Genomic DNA, 21,294 nt, shown 5'->3' with positions numbered 1-21,294 from the left:
CTTAGGAAAGACAAATATAACTTCCATCTTGGAATGCATGAATGTGACCAGTAATAAAGCTCAAGTTGTTTTTTCTATAGGTGAGTTACCCTCTAAGGAAATATAAGATCAACATGATTCTCTTATGATTTTCTCTCTTATTAATTAAAATATTATTCAAAAAAATTTAATTGATAATGGATCTAGTATTAATGTTTGTAGCTTTGACTTATCATGCAATAAAAATGTAGATGGTTTTTTAAAGAGATTTTATAATCTAGTCCTATTTATGGATTTGAAAATGATTCTAAGAAAACTATAGGAATTATTACTTTACATATTAAGATAGGTCTTTCTATTTTAACCACACCTATTCATGTCAATCTTAGTGATCTTAATTATAGCCTTCTCATAGGATAACTATAGTTAAATGCTATACACGTTGATCCTTCAAACCTTCATCACAAAGTGAAGTTCATCTATAATAACATCGTACATACCAATATGATGATAAAATCCAAAATTTCTTACATATTGAATCTAATTCCTATACCATTTCAAAAAAAAATATCTTCTCTTCCTAAAGATACTTTCTCCTACACATTCTCTTTAAGAAGATGACCAGGGATCATTAGATTTCACTCCATACTTTTTGGGTGAATACAAACTTTTTAAATTTTAACACGGGATCCTCTAAAGGTCCTAGCATGTAATTTGTCCAACTTGATTATGAAAATAATTCAGCTTGCAATATCAAACATAGTTTAAGATGCATGAAATAAAGATTTGAGACTTGTGCTAAATCTATGGAAGTGCTTGGTTTTAAATATCCACCTTTATCACTGCCCTCTCTTTTAGCATCCAATTTTTTTTTTTTCTATATCTAGCTTGCACCGAGAAACCATTTCCTAACCTCCTTTGTTATAAGTTGATCACTCAAATTAATTTTTTTTATTTTTAAAACATATTCAAAATCTTGTGAATATCCCTTTTTATATGCATCATTGGTGCCATGACCACTCTATTAATAAATTTCAAACTTTGCATTACAAAATTTCTAAACTTATTGATTGTATTATCATTCACATAACATGTCACAATGATTTAATTTTCAATTATAATTTCTTTAAATAACACTTAAGTCCCTATTGTGTTGCTTCACACTATGTGACATTGTTAACATATCCTTTCATGGCTCATTGTTATACATGGTAGTACAATTTTTCAATTGTGGTCATAGTTTATGAGTAAAAACTATGTCCTTAATTTTATTCGTATCTCAAAACTTGGGGAGAAAGGGTAGTAATTTTAAACCCTCTAATCCTTTTCTTAAGGATCCACTTTTCTCTTTGTTAAGTCACATTTATTTATCTTCTAATATTCAATCTTACATGGAATTATTTCTTTATATTATGGATTCTATCTTGTACAAGAGATATGCATCTTTGTGTAGAATAAGGAAAAAAAAGGAAAAAAAAGAAAAGGGGGCAATGTGATTACTGAATTACCTCCCTATTTCATTTATCACACATTAGGAAGGAAAAATGCCCCAAATAGGCTTAAGAGGTGGCTCCAGATATAGAATGGACTAAAGGGTTTTCCTTCACTAAATAATGTAATTTTATCATCTTAAAAAGTAAGTGCTTACTTTATGTTCTTTTTGAGACCATTTTAGCCCTCCCTAATGTGGTCCTTTCATTGAAATCTTGTATTGCATTTAATTGCATGCATCATTTAAATCAAGATCCCTTCTTCTCCTTCAATCTTGCTAAGATTTATATGCTTTCTCTAATTCCTATGCAAAACATCTAATTTATTAATCCACTAAACTAATTTAATTCCCCTTTCTCATTGTTGCAAACATTGATGTAGGATTTAAAGTTAATACCTCCTCCTTTACTTTTCCCTCTTTCGCTTGTACAAAAATCAAGGTAGGATCTAATCTCTATACATCCTTCTCTATTTTTCTCTTCAATACAAAATTAACTCTCCACCTAGGCACCATCTTGGTTAATTCAAGATACAAATTCTCTTTTGATTGATTTTATCATGCATCTTTCTGATTCACCCAAGCTCCTTTAGACTTTATTACTCCTTGCATGGTTACCTTGAAAATAGTGCCCTCCTAATATGGGTCATCAAGGGTGACCTATACTCTGGGAGCCCCCTTTAGTGGGTTTCAAGCTTGATGCAACATTTCTTTATCCCTTTCCACCTTGTTGAGTTGAGAAACCCAAAATCACTATTTAAAGGAAGTCTTCTCCTTTCATTTTGACATCCATAATTTTACACAATTTTATAGACAACCACAATCTCTTAAGAATTCCACCTGTAAGAAATACTAGGGTAGGGGAACCCATACACTTCATAGAATCCAAATGACTTATATTGATAGAGAGAATGCATTAAAGTTATAAAATACCCAATATGTAAGGTTGTTGTCCTAATTAGCAATTTATAAGCCATTAGGTCAAGTTTGATCAGAAGGTTCAATGTGAGTCTAGGAAAGGTATAATAGTATCCTAAGAACATGTCATTACCATTTCACAACTATGCAAGTACAAAAGTTGTGAAATAGCAAAATGTTCACCATTTTCCAAGGGTGACAATGGGCAAGTTGGGAAACAACACAAATTTGCATTTTCATGTGCAAAATGTTGCAACCAATGGTTATAAATTTTAATTTAAGGTAAGTTTTAGAACATTAATGAGGATAATTTAAGGTCCCATGAACAATTTGGAAGAGGGTTGAAGGACTCTGTGATGTTCAAAGCTATAAAACTATTTATTTTCTTGTGAACTATCATGTTGCATCTTTGTGTTTGATCTCATTTTGATTAATTTTTGTAGATGTTTGTCACGGAGTGTAGAGGGATGAGTTAAGTATGTTTTGTACTTGGTTTCATTATCTAAAGTGACATATTTGTAAGATACAAGAATTTTGCTAAAAACAGTTAGGAAATCCTTTGTAACCTAGGATTTGACTAAGTTAATGTGATTTAGGGAACTTTACACCATAGAAAATTGACATCCCTTGTTTGAAAGTGAGGCATAATGCTATAATATAGGACTCACATGGTTATAGATTAGGAGGATAAGGGTTTAAGGAGGAATTGGAAGCACTAACTAGGTATATGTATATGACACGCTAATGAAATTATACAAACAATGATAACAATAAGGGAAATATGTGTGTTACTCACAATATAAGGGTGGATTTCGTGGCTTGGAATATGGGTAAATTTTTCTTAGTTGTTAAATTATAAAGGAGAGTCTAATAAATCATAGTGTATTTGCAATGGAGACATAATTAGCCCTATTCGGCCTATCTAGACAAGTACAATTTGGAGGGTAGGATATAAGTTGAATAGATAATACTTTGAAAATTTGTGACAACCCCAAAGGGTATTTGAAACTGGGATTTGTTCTTCAAAGTTCTTGGAAGAATCTATAGTCGTGGGGGAAAAATCAGGGAAGTGAGTATTAGGCCTAATTAGACTCATCACACCAATTTGCATAGACAAAAAGGTGAAATTATCGGGAACTGTTGGTGTTGACATAATGGGTGTTGCACACATTGCATAATATTGTTATAATATATTATATTATTTTATTTTATTTTATTATGTAATGTTGCACCTAGATGGACGTGCAACATGTATGGATTCCCATGAGATATACTTGATGAGTGGTATTGTGACATTGTGATAATATTTCATGTAATTATTTAATATTGGGGAAAATAATTAAATTTCCAATATTAAATGTGGATCAGGGTGTTGATCTCAGATTGGTTTTCATAATTGAGTGTCAACACACTTAAGACATTTACTTGGTTTATGTTGAACTAGTAATGCATGCTGAGTATAATATGTAAATACAAGACTGTGTCGAGCTGCAATGCATGTTGAGTCACTCATGTGCCGAGTCACTCAAGTACCGAGAAGATAGACCATGCTGAGTCACTCAAGTGTCGAGTGAACAGTAGATGCAGAGCAATTCAAGTGCCAAGTCAGAAGCAAAATTACAGTATGTGTCGAGCATCAATAACTTCAAGTGTCAAGTAACACAGATAGGACATACTTGTTTGTGATTGCACAAACAACTATGTAAACCATTTTCAAGCCGACTTAAGGTCAGATTTTAATTCTTTAAAGATAAGGAAGAATCTATTTTCAGAATCCCTATGTATTTGTATGCAACCAATCAAAAAATAGGAAGGTTTAAGCAGCAAAAAGGATGAATCTCAGTCGTATATTCATACCTAACCCTAAGCCACCAAAGTCTTTATAAGGAAGACAGAGCCCCAACAATTACGTGGAATTGAGAAAGTGAAAGAGATTATGTTACAAGAGGTAACAAGGGGTGAATGATCGAATTTGTTCATAAAGCATTCAAGGTGACTTAGCAGTGAGAGTAAATTGTAGAATCAGTTGGAGGAGAACAAAGAACTCAAGGATACATCAATAGTATATCAAATCAAAGAGGATCAAGAAGGACACTATACAAATTTGATCTTTAATCAGGAAACTAGAGCCAATCAGAAGATCTATGCTCAAACATCCTAATAGGTGATTTTAGTTAAATTTCTTAGGCTGAGTAGTCCTAACAAGCTGTTGTAAATCCTTTAACAGGGTGATGTTCCAAATGGATGTTTTGAAGTCCTTTAGCCAAGCACACTTTTAACAGGGTGTTGAAATCCTCTAACAAGGTGGGACTTAATAGTTCTTGTAAGCCTTTAAAAGGGCAGGCCTTTCACAGGGCAGATCATGTTTCATGGTCAAACCATTGTAACCTTAATTGGCTACACTTTATTATTACAATAGTGAAGATTTTTGGGTGTCATCCCCACCCCAATTTTACCTTCTCGTTCGGAGGGTTTTGATTTGCATATACTTGTTTGGCAAGAACTACATCCTATATTTTTTACAGTTAAAAAAGGGACTTCAAAATAAAATAAAATGAATAAATTCTTACTCAAAAAAATTATAAAAATTATAGGCATAAAGTTCATCCAATTCTACACATTTCATCAGTTTACATCATCTTCATATTTTAAACACAAATACCATTTTTTTTGTCACTAACGTTGAACTGTCACATTCTGATATCACGTTTCTTTATAAAAGGTGACACAGGTTTGTGCTTTTACCCTACATTTACTTTTCATGTTGTTTTTAGCTCCTATATTACATGCATCTAATGAATGGTGAAAGTTTTAATAGCTGAAGTTTGAACTTCTGATTCACCCCCTCTCTCAGAAGCACATGTTTCCCATTTGTAATTCCAACAATTGGTGTCAGAGCTAAGTTCTCAAAAGAAGAAGCTTTGCAGCTCAGAGGAAAGATCTTGAAATGGAAGTCTACAAATTGGGAAGGACCATTGAGAATTAGGAGATCGAGATACATCTTATGCTACATCAACTAAATGAAGCCAAAGATGCTTTGAAGAGTTCCCTTAAGAGAAGGAAAGAGATCTCCATAGCATAAAATGACACACAATACATAGAGATTGACACCACAAAGCTATTTGTGGATGGTAACTCTAGTGAATTTGATGGACCAATTGTAGATCTAATGGAGAAGAATAGAGCACAAGTTGAAGAAATTAGAAATCTCAAGTTGGAGCAAGAATCACAAGCTATACTGCTATGTGAGGTGATTGAACAAAAGAAGAAATCTATAGAAGACAAGGCCATGATTGAAGAAGATAAAAGAATGTTGGCAAACAGATTGGAAGAAAAGTCAACAGAGCTATCCAAGATCTCAAACATGCAATTGGATACCTTAAGCCAAATGATGAATGCTCATCATGAGTTGAATGTCAAGGACATTAAGATAACTATATTGAAGTTGCAGAATGAACAACTGCAGAATGACCTGAAAAGAGAAAAAGAATTTGTTGGAAGTTTCAACAAGCCAAATGAAGCCATCAAGTACTTTGAGCAATTTCTGAAACCCCCTAGATCCATTAGAGATACATCAAGATTGGGCTACATAAGCACTGAAGAAGGAGAATCATCCAAAGCTACTGAGGAAAGGAACAACAAAGGTAAGAATTCAAAACCTACTTTTCATCATTGTGGAAAGAAAGGGCATACCTCTAATGTATGCAAGAGTAAGAATAAAAATTAGAATGCAAAGCCTAAAAACATGGTCCACTATCATAAGTGTAATAAACAAGGTCACCAAGCACATGAATGTAGAACTAGAACTATGCATGCACCAAAATTTGAAGGATATTGTTACAACTATCAGAAGTATGGACATAGAGCCTTTGGATGCAGATCCAAGTCCACATTGTAATCAAGCAAGCCAACAAAGATAAGAAGCTATGAAAATTCTTATGACCGGGATTATAATACAAGATATAGCTACCACTATTGTCAAGAATATGGACATGTACCTGAAAACTACATTAGGACTCACTTTAGTGGTAACTACAAGAGGTGGTTGAGTCAAACTACATGTTTCAACTGTTTGAAGACTGTTCACATCAGCAAACATTGTCCAACTAGGTCCAAGGCATCAAGTTGTGAATTTGATAAAGGCAAAGGCAAGGCAGATGTTGAATACATTAAGAATGAGATGAATAAGACATGGAAGAAGAAAGATGGTTGCAGTACATCAAATGGAGAAGGGATCACTTCACCCAATGGGTCAAGTGGTTACACTTACATCAAACTAAGAAAATAAGAGGTATGTGGGACTGATACTTAAAGTATTATATTATGCATCAGTTCCAAAAGAAAATAGCATTGAAAAGTATGGATAAGCATGAATAAAGATGCAAGAAGTTGTAGAAATTTCAAGGTTAGATCTTCAAGTTTTCATGTTGTTACCGAGCATTAAAAGTTCTTTGTGTATGTCGAGTGAAATACTGGTTAGTGCCAAGCTGCCATGCAGTAGCTGTTGAGTGATGGTCATGTCAATAGATGCCGAGTAAAACTAAAATCATGTTGATGTCAAGTTTATAGTTGTACAAGCATTAAGCATTAAATGTAGAGTTTTGAAGGGTATAAGGTCGATTTTCACTCATTTTTCATCATTTCAAATTCAAGAAAATACAAAAACCAAGTTCAAAGCATTTGCACAAGATTCCAGCGACAATCCAACATCAGTTCGTCGAATTTCCAGGGTATTCTTCATAAGTCGAGTCACGTAGTTTGAAATTTGTATAAACCCTAGCTTGTCAAATGGCATCTAGTTTAGGGAATGTAGAGGGTTAAGAAGTTTTAAATGTTCAATTAGCTAGAAATGAAGTGAAGCAACTAGATTTTAGAGCAATTTCATATGTTGCATACAAACAAGACTCGTCAAGCGCACTTTCCATGATTCCTCTGAAAGTCATAATGGTTCAAGACATTAGAAAATGCTATAACTGTAAGATAGGAGGAATAGGAGACATGGAAATAAGACAAGCCTATGACAAATTGTGTGAAAATGACATTTTGAAAGAAGAATTTAAGATTGTTGAAAGGAATGGTTTGACCCATGCCCTAGATTTTCCTACGGTGTTCAAAACATAATGGATCAAGATAGTGTTGAGCAGAATACATGATGGATTCTTATGGCTGGGAGATGGTCCCATCAAAATTTCAAAGAGAATAGTTCATAGGGTAACTAGTTTTCCAACCCTAGATTGGTCGAAGACTCTGTGAAGCAACTCAAAGGAGGTCATTAAGAAAAACATAGGAACCAAATGGAAAAAACGTGGAATTACTATTGAAACCATAATAGATCCTCTATTGGACTTTTCCATAAGGATAATTTCTCATAAGTTTTATCAATCAAGCAAGTTAAATAGTGTACCCTGCATTGCAATTGATGTGGGCTATAAAATTGTAAAGAAGGATCATACCTATGATCTAACTAAACTACAATTGCAACAAATAATGGAGAACCTAGGTGCCATTAGAAAAACCAAGAGTGCACAGTGTAAGTTTGGAGCAATCCTAATTTGCATATTTTTCTATGTTCAAAACACATTCCAATCTTTTGGCAAGGTGAGTTGGAAGACAAACAGATCAGTTGCAGTTCAAGTCAATGAGTATATTGAGCAAATGGGAGATGACTTTGAGACTATCATGACCAGCCATTTTGAAGACTTTAAGAAGTCTATGAAACAGAAGATGAGAATACTAGTTTCTTTGGTTGAGAAGTATTATAATGACATATGTTTTCTTTTTTATATTGACTATACATATGTACAGGCTATTGTACCTAGGGTAAGATGGCTAAGACCCTTAGGCTATGAGATTAATGTTGATGAAGCCTCAACTGCCATCACTGCACTTCTTGTTGAAGAAGTTGATATATCAGCTACAATTTTTGGAAACTATAATGTTATGAAGTCCAAATTTGAGATGGAGTTGAAGACAACCTCCACATTGAAGAAGAAAGAAAAATTGGTGTAGAAATTAAAGGCCAAATATGGTTAAGGTATAGGTGAAGAAGAAGAAGATGATGAAGAGGAAGAATGGGAACAAGCTCAATAACCTCTTACATTAACCCAAGGATTGGAACAAGATAAGGATGAAGAAGAGGTAGAAGGTGTCAAGGAAGTATAGGAAGCACCAATACAAGTAGAACCTAAGAAGAGAAAGGCCAAAGCATAGCTTGTGGCAAAGAAAAAGGCTAAGAAGATTGCTAATCCAAGCCTAGCAAAGCCAACAACACCAACAACCAGGGCAAGCACACGGGCCACCACACAAAAGGCCAAGGAGAAAGCCAAAGAAAAGGCCAAGGCTATAGAACAAGTAGGTCAAGAACAAAAGAAATAGAGAAGGGAAATACATCGCACAACCAAAAATTGATGATGAGAGTACAAAATCAAAGGATACAAGCCAATTTAGAGTGATAAGTCATCCACCAAAATCTGATCTTGAGAATATCTATGAGAATGTTAGAAATAATGCAAATTTGTCTGGTTTGAAAAGTATTAATTTTGAAAAACTTGGTAGAGAAGAGCAGAATTTGATTGAAGAATCAATATATGAAATGATGTCAAAATTCAAGAACACCCCCTTGAATTAGATAATACCATGCCAAAGGAATTATATACTATTGTTGATAATAAATGGCATTAATGTTTAAACCTGGAAAAAGAAATTAGAGAATCCACATTAGCCCAGGTAATGCCAGAATTGATAAAAGGATAGATTATCAAGGCCAACAAGAAATATGGTGTTAGGTTTGCACCAAAATACAAGGCATTTAACATTCTTCAGAAAAATATTGAAGATGTTGTGAGGAAATCCACTCAAATGTGGGAATTGATTTATGGTTTGACAACTATCAAACAAGGAGAAGAAGATCCCTTTGAGGGAAGAAATAATGGTGATGATAATAATGATAAGGATGAAGATAAAGAAAAAGGATAATACTAAGGAGGAGACACAAAAGAAAGATGAAGACATGGCTACAACTGAAGAGCAACAGGAAGAACAAAGTGTGCAAGACACACAAATGCCAACTACGAGCCCTCCTCATGACACTAGTATACTTGCAGAAACCATAACTGTTAAGGATGTTCCTGATAGTTCAACTCAGAACATCAATCCTTTAACTACAAAAGATTTGAAGAATATTCTTGACCAATCCACACTACAAGCAAGATAATGTGAAAATCTAGTATTGGTCAGTGTAGATGAGCTTCATAAGGTAGTAACTGGCATCAGAGGGGATAAGGTGAATGCACAAGAACCACCTTCTACCATTCCTTTAGCTACTAGTGCTCAACCCTTAATTCAAACATCAATAGACACATCCATAAAAGTTGACACAAATGTCAAAGAAGACATAGTTGAGTAGGGGAAAACTACCAAAGAAGAGGAAAAGGAGACAAAAATAGAGTAATCAGGATAGATAAATACATCTATACTTGCACCACAACCACAAGGTACAAGTCCAATCATTGTGATTGACCAGAGTAGAACTAAACAGAGCAAGGATACACCAAAGGAAAAGGAGCAAGAAGCTATTCAAGCATTGGTAACATTACCAACATTAGGCACTCCTACAAAAATCCTTCAGAAGCTAAGCACAAAAGCAGTGCCACTACAGATTTCAACACCAGGCTCAAGCTCTACAAAAGTTGACAAGGTAACTCATTATGGTGATGTAACTTTAGATGAAGAAATAGTGCTACCTCAATTTGATTATGCAACAATGACACTAGAACAAATAAACATGTTGCAACAAGCTTTAGAGAAGAAGAAGCACCAAGAAGTGCTTAGACAATAATTTAGGCAAAATTAAGCATTGCAAGACATCAAGGAAATCTTCTTGGATACATTCAACATGCCTACACCTAAAGAATCAAAGCCTCTATTGAAAAAATTGTTAGAAATTGTTGAAAAGGTCAATAATGAAGATATTGACACAAGTACAAAACTTCTTGAGTGGTCAGAAAAGAAATTCCAGAGTAAAGTAAATGAGAAAAGATCTGGTGAGATTGCAGTCACTCAAGTTGCACTAACCACAAAGGTTGAAGATGTGAAGAAGGTATTGGAGAATATTTTCTCATTGTACACTAAACTGTGTGACCCAACACTCTTCACTCAAGAAACAAGACATAGAATTTTGAGTCTGGAGAGAAATCTCAATGTATGAGGTATGCAACTACCTCAAAACCTAGCTCAGAGTGAGAAGCATTTCACACATTGCTTCAATCACAGAGTCAACTAGCTATGTTAACAACATAAGAGGCTAATATAAGAGCCAAGTTGACACAAATTCAAACCTCCCTCACCCCACATATGAAAATACTCCATAAAGAGCTAGGACATGCAAAAAAATTGTTAAAGAAAGATCCCCATCTTTCTACATTAGATGGACTAGTTCACCTAGCAGCTGAGTTGGCAATTCAACTCAAGTCACTAGATGTTGCATGTGACAACTGGGATGTAGATCTGAAGATAATCATGGAAGTCAATAAATCAATTTTGGACAAATACACTATAAGTGTATAGACCCTTTGACATAAGTGTCCAAAAGGGGGAGAGTAAAACAAAGAAAGGGGGAGATAAAAGAAAAAGGGGAGAGAAAGAAAGAGTAAGGGGGAGATAAACCAAAAGGGGAGAGTAAGAGAGTAGGAAAAGGAAATGAGAAAAAGAGTAGATAAAGAAGTAAGAAGAGAGCAATGAAAGGGGGAGCTAATCAGTTTTTGACCTCAATGATATACAATGCAGAAACAGAAATAGGCAGAACATATATCAACTAAAGACAATGCATCAGTTGCAATTGCATCAGTTGTAAATACATTGAATGCAAAGAGTATCAGCAAGAGAAAAATCTACTCAGAATGGAGAACAGATTTTTGGATATAGAATAAGCACATTAACTCAAGGGGAGTTATAAATTTTGAGGTATATAGGTTATTACAAGATTTTGAAATTTTGAAGTTTTGTATATAAGTAGAGTTGTCAATAAGATTATACTCAAGAAGATTAGATTAATTATGCATAGTTAAGTGTTTTTGACACTCATGTCAAAGGGGGAGATTGTTGATCTTAGATTGGTTTTGACAATTGAGTGTCAACACACTTAAGACATTTACTTAGTTTATGTCAAACTAGTAATGCATGTTGAGTATAATATGTAAATACAAGACTGTGCCAAGTTGCAATGAGTGCCGAGTCACTCAAGTGCCGAGCAAATAGACCATACAGAGTGACTCAAAGTGTTGAGTGAATAGTAGATGTCAAGAAGTTTAGGTGCTGAGTTAGAAATAGAATTATAGTATGTGTTGAGCATCAGTAACTTCAAGTGCTGAGTAACACATATTGGACATACTTGTTTGTGATTGCACAAGCAACTATGTAAACTATTTTCAAGCCGACTTAAGGTTAGATTTTGATTCTTTAAAGATAAAGACAAATCTATTTCTAGAATCCCTATGTATTTGCATGTAGCCAATCAGAAAATAGGACGGATTAAGTAGCAAAAAGGATGAATCTCAACCATAGATTCATACCTAACTCTAAGCCACCAAAGTCTTTATAAGGAAGAAAATGCCCCAACAATTATGAGGAATCAAGAAAGTGAAATAGATTATGTTGCAGGAGGTAACAAGGGGTGAATGATCAAATTTGTTCACAGAGCATTCAAGGTGACTTAACAGTGAGAGTAAATTGCATAATCAGTTGGAGGAGAACAAAGAACTAAAGGATACAACAATAGTATATCAAATCAAAGAGGATCAAGAAGGAAATAGTATAGATTTGATCTTTAATCAAGCAACCAGAGCCAATCACAAGATCTATGCTAAAACATCCTAACAGGTGATTTTAGTTAAATCTCCTAGGCAGAGTAGTCTTAATAGGCTGTTGTAAATCCTTTAATGGGGTGACATTCCAAGTGGATGTTCTAAAGTCTTTTAGCCAGGCACACTTCTAACAGGGTGTTGAAATCCTCTAATAAGGTGGGACTTAACAGTCCTTGTAAGCCTTTAACAAGTCAGGCCTTTCACAAGGCAGATCATGTTTCATGGTCAAACCATTGTAACCTTGATTGGCTACAGTTTATTGTTGTAGTAGTGAAGTTTTGTGGGTGTCATCCCCACCCCAGTTTTACCTTCTCATTCGAAGGGTTTCTGGGTAATAATATCTGGTGTTAAGTGTGTGTATTCAATTGTTTACATGTTTTAGATGCATTTACTTTTTATGTTATTTTTAGATCATATATTACATGCATCTAATGAATGGTGAAAATTTTAATATATGAAGTTTGAACTTTTGATTCACCCCACCTCTCAAAAGCACATGTTTCCCATTTGTAATTCCAACATAGGGGGTTAGGTAGCACATGGTTTTAGCACATAGTTTATGTAATACCACTTGGTGGTTTTGTGAGACTTGCTACTATATAAGCAACCATGAGGGTAGTTGTTGGGGTGAGAGAAGGAGAAGACAAAAAAGCAAAAGAGTTGAGCAGGACAAGGCTTGACAAGTTAGCAAAGGGAGCATTTATGAAGGTTGTAAGCATGGCATGGGATGTGTGGATTCATGCTTATTCACATAGATTGCTCAGTGGTGGCTATGGCTTTGAAGGCTTCAATGATTGTATTGCAATGGTGTTTTTGCTAAATAATACATGGTGATGGATGCTTTTGGAGGCTGGGTTTTTCCCTCAATGAGGGTTTTCTAGGGTATATCTTGTGTCACAATTTTTCTGGGAATGTTGTGTATTCTTTGGCATGTGAATTTTAAGTACATATTTATTTCAGATCCACTATGGATTATGTAGAAACAATTATATCCTTTATTGCAAGTTTCCTTACGAGTGGTATCAGAGCTACGGTTTTATTATTGTAACCCTATATTAAATCCATGGGAATTCATGAGAGGATAAAATAAAGGGCAAGATATATGAGTTGTTTATTGCAGATTCGAGGGTTTTGGCTTTGTTGTTGTGATGGGATATTGGTAGATTTTGGGCATGAGAAATTATTGGATAAAGGGGTTTTTAAATGATTAATTTGAATTAGGCTTTTAGGGGGGAGGTTGCAAAAATGACCTCCTAGATAAAAACAAACCTCACCATTAGATCCGGGTCAACATTTCCATAAATTTTGATATATGATATGCCCTATTTGGCCATGTTCAGAGGAAATGAAAGAGTTTTTTAGTTTCAACCTGTGATGGCTGTCAAATTTAATCTCGTTAGAATTTTTGTCACAAAAAAAAATTGCAGTGAAAATGTTAAAAAGACTGCCTTAGTAAAACAACCATAACTTTCTCTTAGGATATTGGATTTTAGACTTCTTATAGGTGTTGGAAAGATAATTTAGAACACTACAACTTGTTGTAGGTTTGGTTATGTGATTTTGATATTTTGTCAGGTTTTAAGAGCCTAAAAGTCATATGTTGTTTATTTTGAGCACGGATTAGGGCATAACTTGGGCATATAGAGTCAAATTTTGGACTTCAAGTAGTCAACGAAAAGCTGTTGGAGATCTCTACACATTGATTTAGATTTGGTGTAGGTTTGACATGATTTATTTGGTGATATATTGATTTGAATAGTTTATGATAAATATTGGCTATGGTAACATTGTGAGTTTATGACATTGTATGTTTGGAGATTTGATGTCATTGTATACTCAGTTCATATTTCAGATTGGTCTCATGATGATATAGTTATTAGTATTTGGATTTGGATATGTATGATGACTTGTTAGGTCTACAAGTTGTGTAGTGTTGTAAGCAGTCTATACTTACAGGTTGCATTTATGGCTTATTTATGGGTTGTCTTTGCCCATTGATCTTTCATTATTGATGCATATTCAGATTGGTGGCTTGGATTTGAGTTGTCTATGCCCTAAGTCACATGATTTGCTGATTTTTTCTTCATATAGAAGGGATGAGATGTTGTTACCAGGTACAGTCATGGTGGAGGATTCTGGTTGAATATATTATGCTAATAGGTTGGACATATTGAGAATCAGATGCTCAATTCATGGATGTGATAATTTTTCCATGGATTTTGGCATGACATGATTCAATATACAGGTACATCCTTGATGTTCATTCACTTGGATTCCTGATTCAGTTATGGTGGTATATCTTCTTGGTCGAGGATCATTTTATTTGGTTTCTTTTGAGAAGCTCATGATGTGCACCTTGAGTTCTTTGATGGTTTGATACCTTGGTTGATTCTCATGGTTAGAGGATGGTTTTTCATCGTGATGTCATGGATAGCTTGGATACACAATTTAGTGGGAGCTTGTGATAGTGATGGGGTGACAATGTAGGATTAGTTCCTAGTTTGGATTATATCTTCTTGGTTTGGAGATCTTGGTTTCACTTGGTACTAACACTTTGGTTGTGAGTGTAGACCTAGCAGATCTTCATGGAGGATATGGATTTTATGATGCCATGGGTGACTTGGTACCATGGTTGAGTGGAAGGTTCTTTTTTGGCATTGATATATATTTATTGAGTGTTTGTACATGTTGGAGGTTTGTCTTAGATACTATTGTTGCAGAAGCATCTTTGACATTTGCTGTTGGAAATATAGATGGAGTAACTGAGAAGGGGGGGTGAATTAGTTACCACAAAAACAAATCCATATATCCCTTAGATGTCTGATAAACTAGATATTGTTGTCACTCGGTAAACATACAGAAAAATGTTGTAACTCGATAGATGCAATGTATGTTAACTTATTACTAAACTTTAAGCATTCATAGTGATTAACATGCAATCATAAAAGAAATAACATGAACACACGAGACACCAGATTTGACGTGGAAACCCAATATGAGAAAAACCACCAAGTAACTAGCTATTGATTTTCACTCTTCTAAAGTGAGCCTTATTAAGAGCCAATCTGGTTAGAGGTTACAAAACACATTGTTAGGTGTGACCTTGTTAGAGGATTTAATCACCCTGCTAGGAATGGCCTTACTAGAGGTCTTTAGAACAATTCAAAGGAACTGTCACCTTGTTAGAGGATTTACAAATGGTTGCTAAACCAACTTTGTTAAGAGATTTAGGAATCACTGCTACAATGGTGAGAAAGTAGCAATGAATGACTTGAATGAGATGCAACTGAATTGTTGATATAGATCTCTGTGTTGCTTCACTAGATCATTTTTAATCGAACACAACTTTGCTGCTCCTCAAGGATATCTAACCATCCTTCTAAGTTCGCTCACACTTTCCTCTTCAACGATCAACACACTTGCATGCTCGCTCATTACATTTTAGAATTCTCAACTTGACTTTTTATTTATACCTTACAAATTGTCAAGTCAGCTCATTTACAACTTACAATTATCAATAATCATTACATCAGTCAACTACAATCATTACATGAAATAATTAAACTTTATTTCTCAAAATAATGAAATCCTTCATTAGTCGACCCTACTTAGTAAACATTGTTCTAGAACTAATTTCCCGTGTTAACCAATAGAGGCTCGGTTAACACTGTGAACTCTGCAAAATCCTTTGGAGACCGAGTGAACTCGGTAGAAATTGACTTTCCTTTGTTAACCATGTGAGCTCGGTTAACACTGACTTCTGCCACAAAATCCTTTGATGCTCAAGTGAGCTCGGTAGGAACTATTTCCATAGAGTAATTTCCAAGAATGCTTAGTAGACTCTGAAATTTGCTTTGTTGATTACCTAAGCTCGGTAGATATCATCTGCTAATTGATATGATATTTGTGTAACATCAAAGACAACACACAATTGGACAATTGTGTCCAACATTTGCATGATGCACTTGTTATCTTCATGGTGTGTGGAGATGGTTGCATCTTGAGGACTCACAAGGTTTTTGGTAAAGGTATGGTTTATGCTTTCATTTGACATGTTGTCCTTGTTGTGAGGATGGTTTCATTATTATGTCATGGTATACTCTTGATACATGTTTAGAGTTTTGACATGTTATAGTATGTTAATATGGAGCTTGTTGTCATGTTTATGTTTCTGAGGCCATGGTTGGAATTCTAACAATGATCTTGGTTTAGTTTCTTGGTATCGAGTGCATTGATCATAAGCTGGATACTTCATGATATTGCTATGTTGCATTTGGAGTTGACATTAATTGATGAGTTACAGGTGCTTATGGATACTTAGAGATGGTGGTGATACTGATTTCTCTTAGATTAGAGAAGTATTTGTTGGGACAATTGATGGTTTCAATAGGAAGTCCGAGGGGCATTCACCTGATATGGACTTGAGAGTAGATTGTTCTTAGATGAGTCTTGGTTAGAGACTTGGATATCTTGATAAGCATTCTCATCCCCACTCTTGGTCTACTCAACGGATTTCTACTTGAGAGGTATATCCCATTGTTTCTCTCAGTTGCATTATATTTATGCTTATCTTTCATGGATATGGATCTTGAGCTACGGTACATGAGTTAGTTCTAGAGGGTTCATTTGAGAGATGGTTTAGCATTGGTTATCTCCATTTTAATATGTTGTTATGTTGGTTGAGTTTGGGAGATGGTTTTTTAGTGGGCATATTCTTTGGATTACGAATGGTTTATGAGTTTGATCTTCTTGTGAGAGGCTTACATCCATGATTAGTTATATGATATGGTTTGGGTGTTATTGTGGCTTCTTGGTTGGGGTTCTATGGAGGAGATCATACTTGCATAGTTTACATCTAGAGGTGTGTGTAGAAGGACTTGATACAAGTTATGGTTTGCATGGTTTCTCTTTGGTCTTGGTTATCTTCCTGGATGCTTGATTTCACTTACACTGGATTTGAGATTGGTTAGAGATTGTGATCATTGGTTTGTGTTCATGTATGTTATGTGAGAGATGACATGGTTATTCCTTTATCTCTTTCCTCTATTGGTTGTGGAGAACTTGGGAGACTTTGGAGACTTGTTATGAGAATTGTTCTTGCAAGTTATTGGTTTATGTATTATGGATGTCCTTGATACTACATGGATTCACTTATTTGAGGTGTTGTGAGTGGATTGGTTATAGATTTGACATTATCTTTTGCAGGGGGAGCTTCTTGGTATATATGTGGCAGGTATTTCTATTGAGGCTTGTAATTACAAGTTATAGATTGGATATGTTGATGATGTGAGATTCACTTGGTATACCTTTGGAGGTATGGATAGTTGGATGGGTTTGACACTTGGTGTGGGTATTATTTCAACTATGGATATTTTGACAACTACAGATACATGCCTTTGGATCAGGTTTTTTGTGCTTGGAAAATTAGTTGGTACAAGATTTTATGATCTTCTAATGTGACAGGTTGGGTGGCTTTCTCTTTGGATGAATTCTATGTATGTTTGGTGGTAATGACATAATAGGAGGTGAGATTGTTCATGTTTGAGATGTTGGATACTTCAATTTTGTTGCAGGTACTAGGATGGAGCACTTTGTGTACTTTGATCCATGATGGTGGATGTGTTGGGAAGGATTATTCCCTTGTTCATTTATGTGGCTATAGATTGACCCTATGCAATGTATACAACAAGTGGGAAAATGTCGAGGTAATAGGTGTTGCACACATTGCATAATATTGTTATATTATTTTATTTTATTTTATTATGTAATGTTGCACCTAGATGGACGTGCAACATGTAAAGATTCCCATGAGATATACTTGATGAGTGGTATTGTAACATTGTTATAATATTTCATGTAATTATTTAATATTGGGAAAATTAATTAAATTTTCAATAATTAAATATGGGGTTAGGGGGTTAGGTAGCACATGGTTTTAATACATAGTTTATGTAATATCACTTGGTAGTTTGTGAGACTTGCTACTATATAAGTAGCCACAAGGGTAGTTGTTGGGATGAGAGAAGGAGAAGACAAAAAAGGGAAAGAGTCGAGCGAGACAAGGCTTGACAGGTTAGCCAAGGGAGCATTTGTGAAGGTTGGAAGCATGGCATGGGATGTGTGGATTCATGCTTGTTCACATAGATTTCTTGGTGGTGGCTATGGCTTTGAAAACTTCCATGGTTGTATTGCAATGGTGTTCTTGTTGAATAATACATGGTGATGGATGCTTTTGGAGGCTAGGTTTTTTCCTCCATGAGGGTTTCCCAGGGTATATCCTGTGTCACAATTTTTGTGGGTATGTTGTCTATTCTCTTGCATGTGGATTTTAAGTACATATTTATTTTAGATCTATTATGGATTATGTGAAAATGGTTATATTCTTTATTCAAGTTTCCTTGTAGTTGGAATAGGACTGATATGCTTCAAAAGAGACAAATGTGCATCCAAAACATGACTAGGAAGATTGGAGTGTATTTAAGCCACTCATAGGGAGGATGACCATTAGGGGAATGAGTGGAAACATTAGTGGGCATGATGGAAGTACATGATTGACAACAAGATATTTACCAAAGTGACTTAGGAATATCTTTTGATTACAAGGGGTTGTAGGGACTTGGAAAAGGAAGGATTCTACATAAGGAGGATTTTTTTTTTATAAAAAAAAACCTAAGTCATTAGAAAGAGAAGAGACTTGGTTCGGTTGTCCTTATAGTCTATCTACATCATATTGACATCAAAGTTATATTTGATTGATTGGGAATCAAGATCTTTGTGTATGTCAATAGAGGAGCTAGAAGGAGAGGCTAAAAACATGCCTCCTAAAGGGATGTCTTCAAATATTAAATAAAAGTTAGATGCCTTCAACCATTAGATCAAAGAAGATCTGTGGAGGTCATAATGTCACTATATAAAGATGCTCGTTTGTTAATTTATGCGATATAGAAATGTGAAGGCACATGTTCGATGGGCCATCACATTTCATGAAGCGTAGTCAAAATCTAGTCACTAAGTGCCACGAAAAAAAGAAAGTCAATGTCAAATTCTCCAAGCAATGAAATGTTTCCAATTGTTTTCTATGGTGAGCCTAGTTGGAAAGAGTGACGCGCATCGCGAAACTGAGAGACCTAACATCAATTTTTTATCACCGTCAAATCAAAAAGAGATCCATGGATGTCGCTATCTTGATATGTGAAGTTGCTCGAACATTATTCTATGTGACAAAGTGACAAGAACACATTTGTATATGAAGGGACTTGCAGAGGAATTTATAAAGGAAGTCATAACATTTTAATCTCAACTGTCAATTTGAGATCAAAGATGGAAATTTGAAAATGTAGTGATTGTTGGAATACAAAATACATGGGTTTGGCATGAAACAATAGAAGATGAAGAATAAGCCATTTTCCATAGGATTTTCTAAGATTGCATGAAGATGAACAATCATGGTGTGTTTTTAGGAATACCATGGATTCAAAATCATCAATAGAAGAGAGAGCACATGCTCATATCATGATACAAATTGGATATTTCCATATTTTATTCTCTATTATATGACTGGTACTCTACTAGAATTTAGAAATGATAACAACAAACTATAAATGTAATATCTTTTGACATAACAAGGGTTGGAAAACTAGAGAGGGATTGGTTCTGTAATTCCATTTACAGTATTTTCTTTTCATGTTTTTTAGTTCATGCTTTAGATAGATTTGCACTTAGAGTTGAAAGACAATTGTGTATGATCCCGTAAATAATCAGATGGATTCCACTTTGTTTTAATATTTGTAGTACGGTAATTCCATTTGTTGCTTCATATATGGTTCTATTTCTTCTCTTGATAATTTCATATATGTTATGCATTTCATTGGGAATTAAGAGATAATGTATGTGAATCTATTTGATACTTGTTGAATTCCATTTTAGTCAAGGCTAATAGCCAAAGCAATTCTAGTTGCCCTCATATGTATAATATCTTCTTTTCCACTTCTGCATTTAGATGAGTAATTTGCATTTAGAATAGAATTAGAAGTCAGAAAATATCAAGATCATCTACTGCAATCATTCCATTGAGTGTGATAGGTTATTCATATACATTGCTTGAGCTATTTGTGCCTACAAACAACTTGGTTATCCTTTACTGTTCTCAAGTTAAGAGCTTATAATATCAAGAATTTTTAATCACATAAAGACATATTCATTGCATATTATTGCAAGAATCATAGGGAGTTGTACCTAATCAATTTAGAAGGTAGTGATAGAATACATACACTGACCCAGTTTTTGGTAAACATCCTTTCAAGTCTTTTCAAGTATTAGGTATCAAAGAGTCAAGATTATAAAATCTAATTGGAGGACAAACTGTTAACCAACAGTAATTGGTGATTCTATTGGGGAGATTCAGATGAAAGTTCTGAAGAATTGTCCTTCACATTAATTTGCAATCTAATTCCATATATTTGAGTTGCAAGAAAGGACTCGTGGTAGTGAAGTGTTTGCCATAAATTCTTGATACTAGTTTTACAGCCTCAACCTGCTGAAGAAAAGAAGTAAATTCAAAGTTGAAAACTAGTAAGATAAATTTTAAAAACACCATTTATCTGAACATTTGATACACTCTGGATTCCAAATATACTAGGAGTGCCAAGGAGAAAGGAAAGATTGACCCAATATACAAAGAGCTTAAGAAGGCTAACTTTCCTATCCTAGAAGACCTTTGCAGAAGAGGAAGGACACGTACAAGGGAATTTGTAACCAAACAACTCCAAGATACTCTCTTATTTGTAGTTGTTCCTCCTAATAGAACACAGAGAAGTCAATCTTCTACTTCTCCAGTTGTCAAAAATTACATTCCTGCTACTTTTGATGCTTTGTTGTTGATTGGTGCAACACTTCCACTTTCAGTTACTTTTTAGGAAAATCATAATATTGTATCAGAAGCTATGACACAACCATGGGAAAATGCTATTGGTCCTCTTGCCCTTGAGACTTGTTAGTAAATAGTTTTTCTCATCTGATTTTATATGCAAGACTGAGAAAAATGTATAC

Source organism: Cupressus sempervirens, chromosome 9, assembly GCF_028749045.1.
Source record: "Cupressus sempervirens isolate cs-2001-9-10 chromosome 9, ASM2874904v1, whole genome shotgun sequence".
NCBI lineage: Eukaryota > Viridiplantae > Streptophyta > Pinopsida > Cupressales > Cupressaceae > Cupressus > Cupressus sempervirens.
Note: the sequence above shows the minus strand (reverse complement) of the source record.